Below are 17,990 nucleotides of genomic sequence, written 5' to 3' on the forward strand. Positions count from 1 at the left end.
GAAAAAATCCTTAAACATCCATTTAAGTAATTAAGAGTGGAGGGGCTAGGAGGAAAAGAAGGAGCATGCTAGGCTTGAGGGGAAGCTGCACAGAGTCTGGGATCCCCCAGGCCTAGAGGGGGTTCTGTGCACAGCAGGCTGGCTCTGTGCCCCAATGGCCCCATCTGGTTCAGAGCTGACCTCCTATGGGCCCAGCCTGATAATGACTGGGCAAAGCAGAGCCTGAGCTTGGAACGGGGCTGCCCCAGAGCCAGCGGGTGGAAGGAACATGATATTGTGGAGATGGTTTCACGCGTGCGGGCAGAAAATCTACTGTTGACCACAGGAGTTGATGGTAGCTTTTTGGCAAGACCCAGTAAAATTAACTCTGGAGACTTCATGCTTTCTGTTAGAAGAAATGGAGGTGTCACCCACATCAAGGTTCAGAACATGGGGGACTACTACAACCTGTGTGGAGGGGAGAAGTTTGCCACCTGGCTAAGCTGGTCCAGTATTACATGAAGCATCATGGGCAGCTGAAAGAGAAGAATGGAGATGTGATCTACCTCAAGTACCCACTGAACTGTGCAGATTCTACCTCTAAACTGTGGTTTCATGGTCAACTCCCTGGAAAAGAAGCGTAGAAACTGCTGATCGAGAAAGGAAAGCATGGCAGCTTTCTTGTATGGAGAGAACCAGAGCAACCCTGGGGATTTTGTTCTGTGTGCACCGGTGACGAGAGAGAGCAACAATAGCAAGTCTAAAGTGACCCATGTCAGGATTTGCTGTCAGAAGCGGAAATGACGTTGGTGGAAGAAAACTGTTTGACTCTTTGACAGATCTGGTGAAACATTACAAGGAGAATCCTATGATGGTCACATTGGGCACAGTTCTACAACTCAACATGACTTCAATTATTGCTGACAAAATCAAAAGCCAGATTTGAGAATTGAGCAAGTTAGCCAAGACCACAGATAAAGTCAAGAGTTTGAAATACTACAACAACAGGAATGCAAACTTCTCTACAGCTGAAAGGAGGGTCAGAAGCAAGAACATGAGAACAAAAACAGATGTAAGAACATCCTGCCCTTCCTTCAGTCACATCAGGGTGGTCCTGAATGACAGGGATCCTAATAAGCCTGTTTCTGATTACATCAGTGCAAACATCATCATGCCTGAATTTGAAACCAAGTGCAACAATACAAAGCCCAAAAAGAGTTACATTGCCACGCAAGGCTGCCTGCAGAACATGGTGAGTGACTTCTGGTGGATGGTGTTCTAGGAGAACTTCAGAGAGATTGTTGTGACAACCAAGAAAGTGCAGAAAGGGAAGAGCAAATGCAACAAGTAATGGCTGCATCAGTATTGCTCAAAGAGTATGGAGTCATGCATATCCAGAACATCAAAGAAAGCAGTGGATTATGGCTACACACTAAGAAAACTCAAGCTCTTGAAGATTGGACAAGGAACACTGAGAGAATGGTCTGGCAAGACCACTTTTGAACCTGGATGGACCATGATATGCCCAGTGACCCTGAAGGCATGCTAGACTTCCTGGAGGAGGTCCACCACAAGCAGAGAGAGCATCATGGATGCAGACCCTGTTGTGGTTCACTGCAGTGCTGGAATTGGCTGAAGGGAATGTTCCTCATAATCTATATTCTTATCAACATCAGCAGAGAGAAAGGTGACATTGATTTTCCCAAAACCAGTGGGGTCCCAGAGATCAGGGATGGTCCAGATGCACAGTACCAGTTCATCTACATGGCCATCCAGCATTATATTGAAACACAACATCACAGGAGTTAAGAATAGCAGTAAAGCAACTGGAGAGGGCATGAGTACCCGAATAAGTATTCCCTAACAGACCAGGCGAACAGAGTGCTGACCTGAGGGAGGACAGTGCTTGTCTACAGGAACGTGGGCCTGATAAAGCAGCAGAAGAGCTTCTGGTGAGGGCACCCCAGCACAGAAATAGATGCAGACTTTGACCCCTCCCCCACCAAGGTCAAGAACAGAGGCAGGAAAATTTGCTTAAGAGTGAACTGGAAGGCTTATCCAGTTGTCAGCTACTTTTTGATAAGAAAATCTGAAACCAGCCGGGCGCTGGTGGCTCACGCCTGTAATCCTAGCTACTCAGGAGGCTGAGATCTGAGGATTGCGGTTCAAAGCCAGCCCGGGCAGGAAAGACTGTGAGACTCCTATCTCCAATAAAACCACCAGAAAACCGGAAGTGGCGCTGTAGCTCCAGTGGTAGAGCGCTTGCCTTGCTGAAGAGCTGAGGGACAGCACCCAGGCCCAGAGTTCAAGCCCCACGACCGACAAAAAAGAAAAAAAAAAAGAAAATCTGAAACCATTTAAAGAACACTGTATTCTAAGAAATTCCTGTCCTCAGATACAAAGAAATCATCTCTACAATGTAGACAATGTTCTTTTTAGAATTCTGCTTTGAATTGAGGAAGCAGTGAAATTGTGCTCCTATTTTACAAATTATGGGATTGAGAGTCTAGCTGTGGGCAGTTTTTTTTCTTTTTATAACCTTAACTGATTTGACTCCCCCCCCCCCCTTTTTTTCTGTGAGGATCATGGGACACTTGGGGAAGTTAAGTAACAGCATCCCTGGGAAGTGAGAATAATTCTGTTCACCATCGCTGCCATCTTACTCTGGTTTGTGTTGCTGAAAAGAATACCAAAACCATAGTCTGGATCAATTATAATGTAGTTGCACAATGGGAAGCCACATCCTGCTGTGTATAACAGAACAGAGGGTACTGCAGGGTCACAGAGAGCAGGAGGGGCTGAAAGCCCCTCATCACCCCTATCATTGCCCACCTCTGCAAGCATCACATTAAAGAGCAAGTTTCTAAGTCATGCATGTAGGGGACACAGTCAGCCAAAGCATTTATCCAGTCAGTAATGGATATTCACTTTGGTTGCAGCTTCTTCCCCCCTACCACCACCACCTAAATGATCATTAAGCCAACATCTGAGATTGTCATGAGTTGATTATCTTTGCATTGTTATTAAATAGTCACAGGAATGAGCTGGGGGGAAGGCTCAGGGAATGATTCACCAGCCTAGTAAGCAAGAGGCTACATGAGTTCAAACTGCTGTACCTGCACCCCTAAACCCAAAAAAGAATGAATTAAAAAGTCATGAAGTCATGAGAAACAAGCCTTATGAATTAGGGTGGGATGTATTTTCCTCTTGGCAGACAGCCAGTTGTCATTAGCTGTTGGAAGATAAAGTCATGAGGGGATAGCTGTTGCTCTGTCTTTGCATTTGGCATATTTATCTTGTGTTTAAAGCAAAGGAGGTATCACAATCATGAAATGTCAATGATATCTCCCACCTTGGTCTCAGCTGGGTCAACTGAGTCAGTCTGCAAGTCCTAAGAATGGTCACTTAGGTGGTTAGCAGGGTGCCTGAGGTGCTAGGCTTCTGTCTCTGTGTAGAGTCCTCAGGGTCTCTCCTATGTTGTCTCTGGTGTCCTTCACAACATGGCGGACAGTTCAGAGCTCCAAGCTGGCAGTGACCAGGACTTCTTCAGATTCAAACCACAATTCTGTGGCTCCCCTCTGTGATCTCTGATGAGACAAGTCAGGCCTACCCATTTCAAGTAGAAGGGCCAGTGCCGGGGCACTTCACCAGAGGCCATCAGTCCAGCAGAGGCTGTGGGGACCTTGGGAAGCTGAGGCCACTTATAGCTGGTGGTAGAGGCAGCAATCAGATGAGAAAGTCACCAAGGGCCTTCAAGAAGCTCCTGAGCAATCCTGCCAGTGACTTAAACTTCTGCTGAACCAACAAACTATGGGGGACAGAACATTCAAGGCAGAGCCCCCCTCAGATGACACCACAGAACCTGGCACATAGGATGCTGTCCTCTCACACTGCTGTTGGGTCCAGCTGCAGCAAGGAGCAGACTCCTGTCAGATGCAGCCCGCAGTGGGATTTGCAAATGTTCTGCCATAAGTGCCTTCTTTGGAGACCTCGTTCCACTTCTCTTGTGGTGGCAGTATTCAGTGAAGCAGCTCAGTATATGAATCCGCTCCTGTGAGAAAGTCCAGCAGGGAAGTCTGGCTCTCCTTGCTCAGTCTTCTTGCTTTGGCTCCTGAAAGGAGGGACTAGATGTCCTCATTGCCCAGCAGAGGTTCTTTTCTGGAACCCTAAGGAACTTTGGGCCTCCATCGATCTGCCTATCCCTCTTGTGTCCCTGCTTCAGAGCAAAGTGTCATTGTGATGACTTCATTATTTTTGTCTCCATACTGGGGGTGTGATGGCTGCTCTCATCCTGTTAAGCCTGTAGAGAAGGAGATTCCAGATTACTGTGATTCCTGTGGTCCCTGCCCTGTCACAATTAATCGTCTGTTTGGGGGACTGCTTTGACTTCACACCAGCACACAAAGTGTGTTATTGTATAAGTAGGTCTGCTGTATCCATATGTTGGCTTATAGTTTACTGTCTCAGAATGGCCAGCTTTGACTGTTACCGTGCACTGATTCCACATTGGTTCCCTCCACAAAGCCAGCGAACTATCACATTGTATAAGTGGATCCCAGACCAGGCTGCTGACATCGCCAGTGTCTGACTGTGCTGAGAGTCAGGTGGGAGGCTGTTACAGGTTCTCGGGTCAGGTGGTTCTGTATGTGGTAATGCAGTTAGAGCTGGGGAGATGAGCGCTTGAGGTACAGTTGTTAATCTTAAGTTGCTGAGAGATGGTCTTTGAGAAAGTAAAGGATCCAAGGCCAGAGCAGTCAGTACTGGGTGAAGCAGAAACATGGATGTGACAGGAACACAGCCAGCCTACATTGGGCTCATTGGTGGACATTAAAAATACACAATATGCCAGAGCTGGCTGAGCATTTTAAAATTAGAAGCATAGGATTTTATATTTGGAGTGAAATAAATTTTCTGGCACACGATATTGAGCTTTTTGAAAATCAAATTTAAGACTCAGAATTTCTTTTTTTAATAAAAAAGTGATCTCAGCTCCATGGGAGACCAGGAGGCTTGAGGTTCTAGCATAGCCTGGGCAAAAAGAAAAAAAAGTCCTGGAAAAGCTGAGCATGGTGGCATGCATCTGTCATCCTAGCATGACACGAAGTGCAAGTAGGAGGATCACAGGCTGGCGTGGGCAAAAAGCTTCAGCGCAAAAAAGACTGGGGCATGGCAGCAGTGGTAGAGCATCTGCTTTGCAAGTGTGACACACTGGGTCAGATGCTAACACTGCCTAAAAGTGAGATAATCCATTCCATGAAGTGAATCTAAACCAATAGTCCCTCATGTCTAGGGTGCGGCCCTCCCATCAAAACTAGTGCCCTTGGACACATGGGCTAAGAATACACAAAGGACTGTCTGGACATCTCTGCATCCTCAGCCAAGGAAATGGTCTCGATTATTTTTAGAGGTTATTTTCCTGGAGATTTTAAGAACTGCTATGAATTCTTGGGTTATTTCTAGTTCGAGGGATTATGGAAAAGTATGCAGTGCAGCTGTTAGGTGTTTGTTGTAGTTTAGGGATCCAGAAGGGAGCGGGGGATATAGATGGAAAGCTGGAGGCGGGCAGGTCTTCTGCCCATGGTGGGTGAAGTTTTTACTCAGCAAGAACACAGCCTCCCTAATATTAAGAAGCCTTTCATTCTGTTGAAACATTTTTCCTTCTTTCTCTTGAAAAATAAGTTCCAAAATAGTTTATTGTATTTTTCATCACTAAAGTGTCTTCCTTTTTCCCTATGGGCAAGTTCACAAGGCCAAAATATAAAGCAGTTAGTTTCACTGTCATATAACTTTGCTATATACCAAACTAATTTTTAAAGTTTTTATCCTAAACCTCAGAGCATTCACAAATAAAATTAAATTAAGTTAAAAAAAAAAATTTGTCTGTTTATTTATGACCTAATTGTGGTTCTTAATAAAAGCTAATGGCAGAGGATCCCTGGTAAGCTGATGACTAGACCTACATTTAAGTTCCCTGCAGTGTATGGAATATTGTACCAGAACATTAAAAGATATGTAATATTTTATTGATAAATCTATGCCTCAAAAGGAATATGTCTTTGGATGTCATCATTTTGATGTGAACTATGTAAATGTTGGTTATACATTTAGTGTTTCAAGAGATTCATTTACTTGCCTTTTTTTTTTTTTTTTTTTTTGCTGGTCATGGGGCCTGAACTCTGGGCCTGGGCGCTGTCCCTAAGCTCTTGAGCTCAAGGCTAGCACTCTACCACTTAAGCCATGGCACCACTTCCAGCTTTTTTTCTGCTTATATGGTGCTGCGGAATCGAACCCAGGGCCTCATGTAGGCAAAGCAAGCACTCTACCACTGAGCCACCTTCCCAGCCCTGTACTTGCCTTTTTTTGCCCACATAGAATACATAGTCTATTTGCATTTTTTTAATGACATTAAAAGAATAGTTTATGTATAGAAACATGAGTGGGTGTTAGTTCTATGCTTTGGTAGCTGCAAAGCCATCAAATGTATTTACAAATTGTATGGAACTAAAAATTAGGAATAACCCCATCCCCCCAAATAAGAGTAAAAGTATAACTTAATTATAGGATTTGGGGCTTGTCTTCAAAATTCATACTGCAAAGAGCATATTCGATAACATTCAGTTAATACTAAACAAACTGAATATTCTCCATTATGCTCAATAAAATTTCTTTGCTTTTCCCTTGGGAAATAGTCTTCTGATGAAAGAAACACAGGTGTTGATGACCTTATTAAAAACTTAAGATATCTATCCTTACAGTCTCATCACAGTAGAATTATTAAATAAATTTATAAGTATTTATTAGCCATTGTGCCAGGATCTTTGAGAGCTGTCTAGCAATCCAAGGAAAGTCTCTTTAGTTATGAGGAAATTGTACAAATAATTATAGCTAGAGTTACCTTAAAAAGTGATGATGAATTTGATAGATCAATGTAAGGTATTCCAACAGAGGGAGGCTACACTTCTTCAATGATCTAAGAGAAAAGGATCACAGATTTAAGAGAATCTAGATAATGTATTTACAAATGAAGCATAGCAGATTTGTAGGGAGGTTGCTACAAATGGCTTAGATGTACAAGAGATTTATTAGGGAAATTATGATACTAGGCTAAGGATAGAGAGCCAGAGGAGGGGGTAGACTCTAATGCAGCCTGATGTGTGGACTTCAGAGTACCATGCATTCTAAGACCTGCATCAGGAGAGGATTGGATAGGCTGCAGCACTATGGAAGACTCATCTGTGTTGACAGAAGTCTATATGTCAGAGCCTCCTGCTAAAGGAGTCCTGTGTCTGAGTTCAAGCCCCAACACTAACATGAAAAAAAGAACTTTCTGACTTAAATACATATACTCCACTCTGAAAGATCGCACTCCATTGTTTCTACATGTGTCATCTGAGCTGTCGATTCATCTGTGCCTTGGAAAGCAATACTGTCACCAGAGAAAGGCCTTTGGGGGATGAGAAGGATCTCTGATTAGTATGAGAAAAGAAATCCTTGATTTGGAGAAATGGAAGGTATGACAGTATGCCAAATTTTTATTCACCTCCCTAGTAATTGTCTATATCCAAGGCTTTGAAATCTACAAAAAGCATTTTGGCAGTTTTCACCAAAAAAGGGGGAAACTCATAAGCCCAATTTGGCAAAGAAAAAAATAGGGGAAAATGGAAAGAGGGAAAGAAGCACTTTCTGCATGACATGATGTATAGGGTGAGATAGAAGTAAAGATGCTGTCCTAGTCCCAGGTGTATTTATATCTTCTGAACTAAAGCATTCCCATTTGAGCTTTTATCGACTTATATGGCAACTTGGCAACTGACAGTCATTTTTCTATGATACTAGTTTTTTTTTCTATAACACAAATGTGGAGGAAATGAGTCTAGGAAATGGGTCTGTTATTACTCAAACACAGAGAGAATGGGGCTATGGCAGGCCACTTACTATGAAAAGCTCAGAGAAAATGGTTCTAGTCTTTGTTGCATTCCTTTCTGGTCAAAGAATTCACTCACCAGGCCTACAGTCTATTCTTGGGTCTTACTCTTCATCCAAAGCTCTTGTAACTCCTCATCTAAATAAAGGGAGGATGATGAAAGAAATATATGACTATGCATTCGATTTCTCCCTTAGTGATTTACAGTATGATTTCTTGTTTTTGTATTTCTGATTATGGCTTTTAAAAACACTTTAATGACTTTCATATAACATTATAACCCTCCTTGTTATACTTCTATGAGCATGAATAGCATGATTGTATCTTATAATTAGTGAATCCTAGTCCCAGTCCTGGGCCTAGTTCTTCATCTTCTCTGTCTTAACAGGGTCTCTGATAGGATTCTGTGTTTGTGAGTTTTTTATATCATAAATTACTACACAAACATGTATATAGTGATGTGGGAAGCTCTGTTAGGATGAAAGGCAAAAATGCACAAGAATAATAAATACCTACCACTGAATGAAAACTATGGGAAAGAGGATAGGAATGGTAGGAGCAGACTTGAATATAAGAACGTAACTCCAAGGGGCTGGGAAGGTGGCTCAGTGGTAGAGCGCTTGCTTTGCATGCATGAGGCCCTGGGTTCGATTCCCCAGCACCACATAAGCAAAAATAAAAAAAAATTAAAAAGCTAAAAAAAGAATGTAACTCCAGTTCTGAGATTGACTGCCTCATCAGTCCTGGTCTGCAGAGGAGAGCCATTGCTACCTGTAACAATGCTAATACCCCTCCTGATAGTACCTGCTGGCCTTTGTTTATGCTGTGCCATCTGGGCAGCCTCATAGAACATAATCCCCCTGGTATGTCTTCTAACATCACCCAGCATGCCTACTTTCCCAAGCCTTTTTATCACTTTTTCTACCAGCTGATCATCCAACTCAGTCATGTAGCACTTAGCTTTGTTTAACTATTACTGATTTCTCTAAGCCTTTGAAAGTATAGAGAAGAGTTTTCCCAGTACATTAAATTGTGTTTCAAGAAAGTATGCTTACATTAATAAACCCTTTCCTTAATATTCTGATCCCTCTCATCAAGTGTTCTCAAATGTAATGCCAGAACCATTTCCCTGATTTCTGCTTGTAAATGGTAACTTGTTTTATAGCACTTTTTAGTTCATATTTTCCTTTTCTTCTTCACAGGCCAGCACATATCTAGATAAGTATACTGGGATGCAACACTCACCATTAGCCATCCAACAGGAGACAAAGTAGAGACAAGTACTAAGAAGACATCTGTCACTTGTGAATGAGCTTCCCATCAGGTCTTCCAGCACAGGACAAAAAATAGGGAAAGTGAGCCATGACTGAAAGATTTCAAGACTGAAAGAGGTCTATAGAATCAACACTATCAGGGATATCCATACAGATGGTTTTGTCCCATGTTTTCAGGATCCCAGTTTACCTAGTTGAGGCCCTCACCTTAGCATAGTAGATCTAACTTGCCTGAGCATTTAAATGTCTCCAGAGCTCTGAGATTCAAAACATCAGATGTTTAGTCTGCTACTTAGCAATGTGGGTCCATTCACTGCAGAGCCCTCTATGTAAGCTACAAAGAAATCCCTTGGACTTCAACACTTAGCCTTTTATTGATTGTTAATGCTCATCAATTTCTCATTTTCCCTCTACAAAACAGCAGCCCAGATTTTCCAATAACCAGTTAATTCTGCTATCCCTGTAAACACCATGTCCCCCTTATTTTTCCAGTGCTTGGATCATTGAATCTGCAATGTTATTACCCTCATTTGGGATGGTTTCCTTTCCTGCATTACCTCTGTTGAGATCTTTAGCTACAGGTACCTCAGACTAATTCCTGATGAACACTTCTTTGTCTGCAGGTTGTAAATGAAACAGTTCCCCCAAACAGTCTTTTACTTGTTTCTTCAAATCATCCACTTGTGTTAACATTTTCCAAAATGAAAATGTCTGGATGAGATTATATGCAAGAGCTTGTTTGGTGGTAGTAGTAGAGGAATATCTACAGAAAGAGCCAGAGAAAGTAAAGGAATCCTTCAGACAATAATGCAGTGTGATCTTGGGAGAGAAATAGAATGGAGGAATGCAGGAAGAATCTCAGATGTACCACAGATGTAAAACCATTAGCCAGAGAATCCTGGAGGAATCTTGCAACCAAAATCCCCTGTTAAACGAATCTGTATCTCCCAAGAGTTAGCCTACATTAGAATCCCTATTGTACTTAGACTGGCTGAAGAGGAGCCTGTAGTATTTAAGCATCTCTGCAAGCACAGAAGTAGATCCAGAAGAGCAGTGTCTCGGGCCATCTGTCAATTACATTCCCTACACTTGGAAACCTAGGTGCTTCGTAAATTAGGGCTTCCTACAAGTGAGGCCAAAAAGTAGGCAAAGGTCAGACGAAAAAGTGCCTTGGATGAGCGGATGCCAGCGCTCAAGAGGCAGAGGCAGGCAAAACATGAGTTTGAGAACAGATTAGACCACACAGAAAGTTTCAGGACAGCCTGAAATTGTGTTTCAAAAATGCAAATAATAGGAAATGGGAGAGTGCTAGCCTTGAGCCAAGGAGCTCACAAACAGTCCCCAGGCTGCAAGTTCAAGCCCCATGACTGACAAAAAATAAAAACAAAAAATATCCAAATATAAAAATAAACAAAATATATGATGCTACCAAGCTTAGAATTTATCCTGTAGGTACGATAGTGTAAAAAAGGCTTTAGAGAAAAGAAAGCAGAGTTAAGGGTGAGCTGTAAGGTAGGATTAACTAGATATGAGAACAAATTAGATTTGACAGACCTTGACTTTTTCTTGGGAAATACATTGTGTATGGTGGATGAATTTTATTTTGGGGCCTAGATGAAGTGACATTTGCCTCTACCAAGGGAAATAATGCATTCTGCCAATCACCCAGACTTAAAACATTGTTTTGTTTCTAACTCAATCCAGTACTATTAAAAATAGTACTGCATTCCAGAGGTTTGTTCCCTTCGCACAGTGATAATAGACACAAGTTTAGTATTGGAGTGAAAGTAATAGGAAAAAAAGCTAAATTCTTCATGTTGAGAGTAAATTAATTTTTAGAAAAACAGGTGAGACAGATAAAGTATGTTTATGTTGAGATACATCCATGAAGAAAGCACCCATTGTTGGTGGAGAATTTGCAAAAAAATCACAGTATTCACCAACTCAGCAGCTAAACAGAACAAAACCCCAGCCAGCCCTCTTCAGATAAGGGCTTTCCCCAGAAGAAGTAGACCTTTGACTGCTAGAATTTTCATTTAGAAAAATTAGGCATGTAAGTCTCTAGGATGGTCTGTCACAGGAAAAGAATTGATGACTTCTCAACAAAGGTGCTGACACACAAAAAGAAGCATAGCCAGGCACCAGTGGCTCACGCCTGTAATCCTAGCTACTGAGGAGGCTGAGATCTGAGGATTGCGGTTCAAAGCCAGCCTAGGCAAGAAAGTCCGTGAAACTCTTATCTCCATTAAACCACCAGAAAATTGGAAGTGCTATTGTAGCCCAAGTGGTAGAGCATTTGCCTTGAGCTGAAGAGCTGAGGGACAGCACCCAGGCCCAGAGTTCAAGCTCCATGACCAACAAAAAAAAAAAAAAGCACAGTCACTGTTCTCTAGCTGAGGGTTCCACATCTTTAGATTCAATCAACCATAGATTAAAAGCAGTTAAGAGGGAAATTCTACACTAGGCACTAGAGATTTTGTGCGTGTACCAAGATCAAGGCTTGAACTCAGGGCCTTGGTGTCTCTCTCTCTCTTTCTCTCTCTCTTTCTCCTCCCTCTCTCTCTCCCTCCCTCCCTCTTGTGTTCTCACTTTCACTCACTCGCTTTCACTCTCTCGCTCACTCTTGCTCTCTCAGCTTTCTTGCTCATGGCTGGATCTCTACTACTTGAGCTATGCCCCCAGTCCAGCATTTTGCTGGTTAATTGAGACCTGTTTCTGCCCAGAATGGCTTAAGTTTTCCTTAAGAAGGTGTTGAGGATTTGTTTCTACATCTACAGTGAAAAAAAAGGATACTAATTTTGTATTAAAAGTAATGTATTTTTAGTGAAAAAAAATTTAGATACCCAATAACTACTGAGTAACAAAATAATCAGAGAAAAGTATTTTTTAAGCCAGGTGCCAGTGGCTCACACCTACAATTCTAGCTACTCAGAAGGCTGAGATCTAAGGATCACAGTCAAAGCCAGCAAAGGCAGGGAAGTCCATGCGACTGTTACCTCCAATTAAGCTCCAAAACAGCTAAAAGAGGAGCTGTGGCTCAATTGGCAGAGCACTAGCCTTAAGCAAAAGAACTCTGGCAGTACCCAGGCCCAAAGTTCAAGCCCCAGGGCCAACACACACACACACACACACACACACACAATTTTCTAAAGCTCATTTAAACTGTAACTGTGTTTTCATTCAAACAATAAAATTAACAGTATATTCAACTATCATATACTTTGTCTTAAGTACTTGTATGCTTCGTCTAAAGAATAAAATATTTGGCTTCACGTTATGACGATCATATTTTCAACTTTTACATTAACATTATGAATCTAGTGAGCCATAAAATTACCATGCTATTTCTAAATGTATTAGTCACTCGCATAATTTCTAGAAGAATTAAATAGTTTATTTATGTATTTTATTATTTTGGTAGTAGGGCCTGAACTCTGGGACTGGGCGCTGTCTCTCAGCTCTTCAGCTCAAGGCTAGCACTCTACCACTTGAGTCACAGCACCACTCCTGCTGTTTTTCTGCTTATGTGGTGCTGAGGAATCAAACTCAGGGCCTCATGTATGCAAGGCAAGCACTCTACCACTGAGCTACCTTCCCAGCCCTAGATACTTATATTTTAGCAATTTTTCTCTATCCACAATTACAAGTGCCTTGAAGGTACAAATGATAAATTATCTTTATAATCTGTTATTCCCTAGAAGTGATCTCAAAGTATTTTGCATTTAGTAAGATTGAAACAAATCAGAGATGATGTTGAGTAGTAAAAAAGCAAGAACGATGAAACGAATAGAAGGACATCATACATGAAGATGATCTTAGACAAGATGAGTCATTTGTGATTAAAATGTTCATAAAATATATTTGATAGTCTCCTGAAGTCTTCTGTTGAGCTTTAATGCTTCTCTAAATTTCCTCTTACAGAAAAGGACAGTCCATGGAGTGAAGCTGAGACATTATACTCTGAAGTGGAATCAAGGTAGTAGTTTTCTCAATTTACATAATATTGCAATTCAATTCCATCATCTCGCCACTTTAAACTTTCAGAATGTGTGTATCTCAAATATTCTGTGGCTGCAAATCTATTAAAATTGCCTAATATTTCTGTCTCTATGACCTCTGAAAACAGCTAGATAAGCTGATAATAAATTCAGCTTGCATTCAGGTCCATACCAATCATCCCAAAGGAAGAAATTAAGTATAAGTAAGTGATAAATTAATCTATCACATGGTATAAGCAAGAACCCTGAGGAATTGTAGAAATGACAAATGCAGAAAGTAGCTACTTTTTATGTGACCTAAGAGAAGGGAGCAAGGAAGGAACTAAGCTCATACAAGGTATGTATCCTTCCATCCCCAACCAAGAGGAGAGTCGGGTCTTGTTGGTAAGAAAGTGCTTGACACCGGAACATACAGACTGTCAGTTTCATAGAATCTTGCCGGAAGGTATAGGCTGGGGGAAGGGGAGAAGTAACTCATTTGATGTCCATTAAAGTTCCTGAAGGACTGATGTAAGGACTTGTTAGGACCTATGGATCCTTCCTGGAGGTGTCATGGGAACTCAAGCATGCAGATTCAAAGGTAGACCTATTGAAGGAAACAGCAACCTGACCCTTAGGAGGAAACTCCCTCTTAAAGTGTCCTTGAAGTGGCCTTCTGTCACTCTTGAATGTTGAATATTGCACTAGCTGGCCATAGAAAAAAGCATATAGGGTCCAACTGCAGTATCACAAAGCAGGGCAACCAATGGAAGGTTAAAGTTAATAGGAAATAAATTGAGAAACAGCACAACTTCAGGAGGTCTGTTTCAAAAATAGGAAGTACAAATTTCATTTGGAAATTTTGAGGAAGCACTTTGCAGAGAAGGTCATTTTCCTATGGAGTAATTGAATTTAACACACAGAGTCTTGTTTAAGAATTGGAAGACAAGGGGGGGAGGGGGGAGGCTGGGAAGGGATGTGAAGGGTAAACAAAGGAGGAGGCTGCAGTGCTTGGTAAGAAATGCACGCATTATCCTGCCCATGTAATTGTAACCCCTCTGTACAGTATGTTCACAAATAAAAAAAAATCTGCCTAAAAGATGGATCATAAAAAAAAAAAATTGGAAGACAAAATTCATGTGCAGTTAAAAATGGTGGCTAGAAATAGAGATATACAGGAACTCTGATTTACACATCACAAGAGCAGAGGCTCTGAAATAAACATTTATATTTTTGAGGCTTCTCAGTTGAGCAACTTTAGCTAGAGCAATCTTATACAAGGAAGATTTGTACTCTTTAGGAGTAGATTAATGATGATTAATGACTACCACAAGCAATATCGGGCAGTATAAACAGTGAATACAGGAACAGGATCAGTGGCTCAATCCTGTAAACTTGTCACTTGGGAAGTAAAAATTAGGGGATCATTGTGGTCTGAGCCCTCCAAATCCCCCAAGAAACATTCATGAGATTTCATCTTGGCCAATAGGTAGGGGCCATGGTATGTGCCTACCATCTCAGCAACAAGGGGGAAGTATGGCCCTGGCATAAACTGAGACCTTATCTTGAAAAATAACAAATGCAAAAAGGGTTTTGCAGAATAGTTAAGTAGTGGAAGTATCTGCTTAGGATATGTAGGGCCCTCCCTGAGTTCAAACTTTAGTACTGCCAACACCAAGAAATTATAAAACACAAGTAGTATATACAGAACTACTAAGACCTTAACAGTAATTGTGTTCTGGAAATGATGTTGGAGGTCAGTGACTGGCTTGAGCTGGTGACAGAAGATACAGGAAAACAACACAGACAATGGGCTTATCACTTGGTTTTAGTTTCATGTTTGTTACAGGACTTTTCAATTCTAAGCAATAAGTTTTCTGAGTAACTGTCTGTTCCCATGGTGGTAGAATCAGAGGTGTCTTTGATAAGGATCAGAAACTAATAGCTTAAATTATAGTACAAACTTGAAAGACAAATGAACTCAAATTGATAGGAGGTGCCACAAAAAGTATGCTATTCATGATTCCACTAACTTGATGCTGTTAAAATCTAGGGTGCTTTTTCTGACATCGTACCCTCTGCTCCAAGTCATACCTTTTATACTTAGCAAATGATTCAGTTTTTATAATTAGTTGAGATTATTTTTTTCTTTTTGTGCCAGTCCTAAGGCTTAAATTCAAGGCCTGGGTGCTGTCCCTGAGCTTCTTTTGCTCAAGTCTAGCACTCTACAACTTGAGCCACAACATCACTTCTGGCTTTTTCAGAGTAGTTTATTGGAGATAAGAGTCTCATGGACTTTCCAGCCCCAGCTGACGTTGAACCTTTATCCTCAGATCTCAGCCTCCTGAGTAACTAGGATTAGAGGCATGAGCCATCAGTGCCCGGCAAGATTCTTTTTTTGGGGAGGGAAGGGTCCGGTCGTGGGGCCTGAACTCTGGGCCTGGGCGCTGTCCCTCAGCAGTTCAGTCAAGGCTAACGCTCTACCACTTGAGCTACAGCGCCACTTCCGGTTTTCTGGTGGTTTATTGGAGATAAGAGTCTCACGGTCTCTCCTGCCCGGGCTGGCTTTGAACCGCGATCCTCTGATCTCAGCCTCCTGAGTAGCTAGGATTACAGGCGTGAGCCACCAGTGCCCGGCTAGGTTGCTGATATTTTTATCTGTTCTCAATTTCTCCTTCTGGTTAAAATTCATTGAGGAATAGGAACATATAATATGGTTTTACACTAAATTGTTAATATAACTGCATGTATCATGGCTATTTTGAAAGAACATAAATTTCATCTTCCAATTAATCTTTTATTTTTCAGATTCTGTCACTTATGCCCATACACAATACATGCCTTTTTAATTGACAGTTTTCAGTTTCATAATGATTATGCATAATAGTACTTGCCTTTTATGTGTTTGGTGTTCGGGTTTGTGGTGTTCTGATTACAAGTCTCATTTTTTTTGGTCTGTCATGGGGCTTGAATTCTAGGCCTGGGTGCTGTTCCTCAGCTCCTCATCTCAAGGCTAGCACTCTACCACTTCAGCCACAATGCCACTTCCGGCCTTTTCTGCTTATGTGGTGCTAAGGAATCGAACCCAGGGCCTCATGCATGTGAGGCACGCACTCTACCACTGAGCCACCTTCCCAACCCCAGGTCTCATTTTTTAAAAAGAATTATCTGCCTATGGATCAAATCCATAGCAGATACAAATCAGAAGTCAGTGTATAATATATTAATGTTTTCAATAAATTCTTCAAATATGGACTGTAAAGTTAACCATGTAATTTTCAAATACCCTGTCCTGTGCTCTGCCTGGATTTCTCAAGGGAATGATTCCCCAGAAATAGGGGCAGAATAATGGATGCTGAAGTTTTCAACTGCAAAGTAAATGAAAAGTAAATGGTATTCATTTTATATTAAAAAACAGCAAGCGTGTTTACTGTAAAAAGTTCAGAAACCAGATATGAGCATAATGAAGAAAATAAGTCAACTGTTACTCTACCATCCAGAGATATCCAGTAATGTCAATTTTATTTTTATATGATTCTTTGTAAAAGTGAGATCATATTGCACTACTGTTTTATAAACTGATTTTTCTCAGTTAGAAACCTTTTCTTAGAATTAATTGGGTTGCAAGAAAATACTACAAATTAGAGTGAGGCAGGGAATTAGGGTCTGATACTAGGATTTGCATTCAGCACAGATAGGCATCATTTTGTAATCCCAGTGCCAGCACCACTGTACTTTCTGTGTGTCTTGAAATTATTGATGAAAAACTTTAATTTAGATTATCCCTCATTAAATTTGTAATTTAATTTATATTATTTCTGGCTCAACTAGCAATCATTTAGTCCAGTGGTGTAAATGGATGAGACAATGATACCCCATAAGTAGAGCCAGTAATTTAATTTCAAAGTAATTATGAACAAGATGCATACTCTAAACATCTCTACTATAATACTGAGCCTCTTTCATTATCATCATATATTTACTCTAACATTTTCCCTTTTGGGGTGCTGAGAATTGAATCCAGGGCCTCACCTATGCTAAGCACTTATTCTATAACTGAATTTTATACCAGCATCCACTACATCACTTCAAGGACTTCATAATATGTGCAATAATCGGTGTAAGTAATTTTCTATTTGGGGCGTTCAGGTTTTGCAGGCATGCACAAAGTTGTGATGTTTGTTTTTATATCTTTGGAAACATCTATATTTTCTTTTATCTCTTCTCCTTCCTCCTCCATACATATATACATATGTAGATGTATTCATATGTATGATGTATATATGTACATCTTTTAGGCCTATCTTCCACAAATGATTAAAAACATGATATTGGGTCTCTCGTTTCTTTGTTTGTTTTTTGTCAGTTGTGGGGACTGAACCCTGGGCCCTCCGGGTGTTGTCCCTCCGCTCTTCAGCTCAAGGTGACCATTCTACCACTTGAGCCACAGTACCACTTCCGGTTTTCTGGTGGTTAATTGGAGATAAGAGTTTAACGGACTACTTTCCTGCCTAGGCTAGGTTTGAACCGCGATCCTCAGATCTCAGCCTCCTGAGTAGCTAGGATTATAAGTGTGAGCCACCGGCGCCCAGCTCAATAGTTGGTCTTTTGAGCTTGGTTTATCACACTTAACATGAAGATCTTGAGTTTAGTTCATTTAAGAATTTAATCTTCTAAATTAAAATCTTCAATGGAAAAATCATTGAGCAATGAGTACAGTAAAGGCTACCAGGTATCCATTAAAAGCAAGTCTGTTTCCTCTTCTTTCTAAATACATGGCTGCCTGACTAATCTGCACTTTCCAACCTTTTATGCAGGTAAGTGTGCCTGTGAGAC

General features: G+C 41.1%; 1 pseudogene; it reads left to right on the forward strand.

Moving 5' to 3' along the window:
- The first annotated feature begins 282 nt into the window (after positions 1-282).
- On the forward strand, positions 283-1,872 carry LOC122123340 (annotated as a pseudogene).
- The last annotated feature ends 16,118 nt before the right edge of the window (positions 1,873-17,990 follow it).

Source organism: Dipodomys spectabilis, unplaced genomic scaffold (genome assembly GCF_019054845.1).
Source record: "Dipodomys spectabilis isolate Male_0828 unplaced genomic scaffold, ASM1905484v1 ptg000227l, whole genome shotgun sequence".
Lineage (NCBI taxonomy): Eukaryota > Metazoa > Chordata > Mammalia > Rodentia > Heteromyidae > Dipodomys > Dipodomys spectabilis.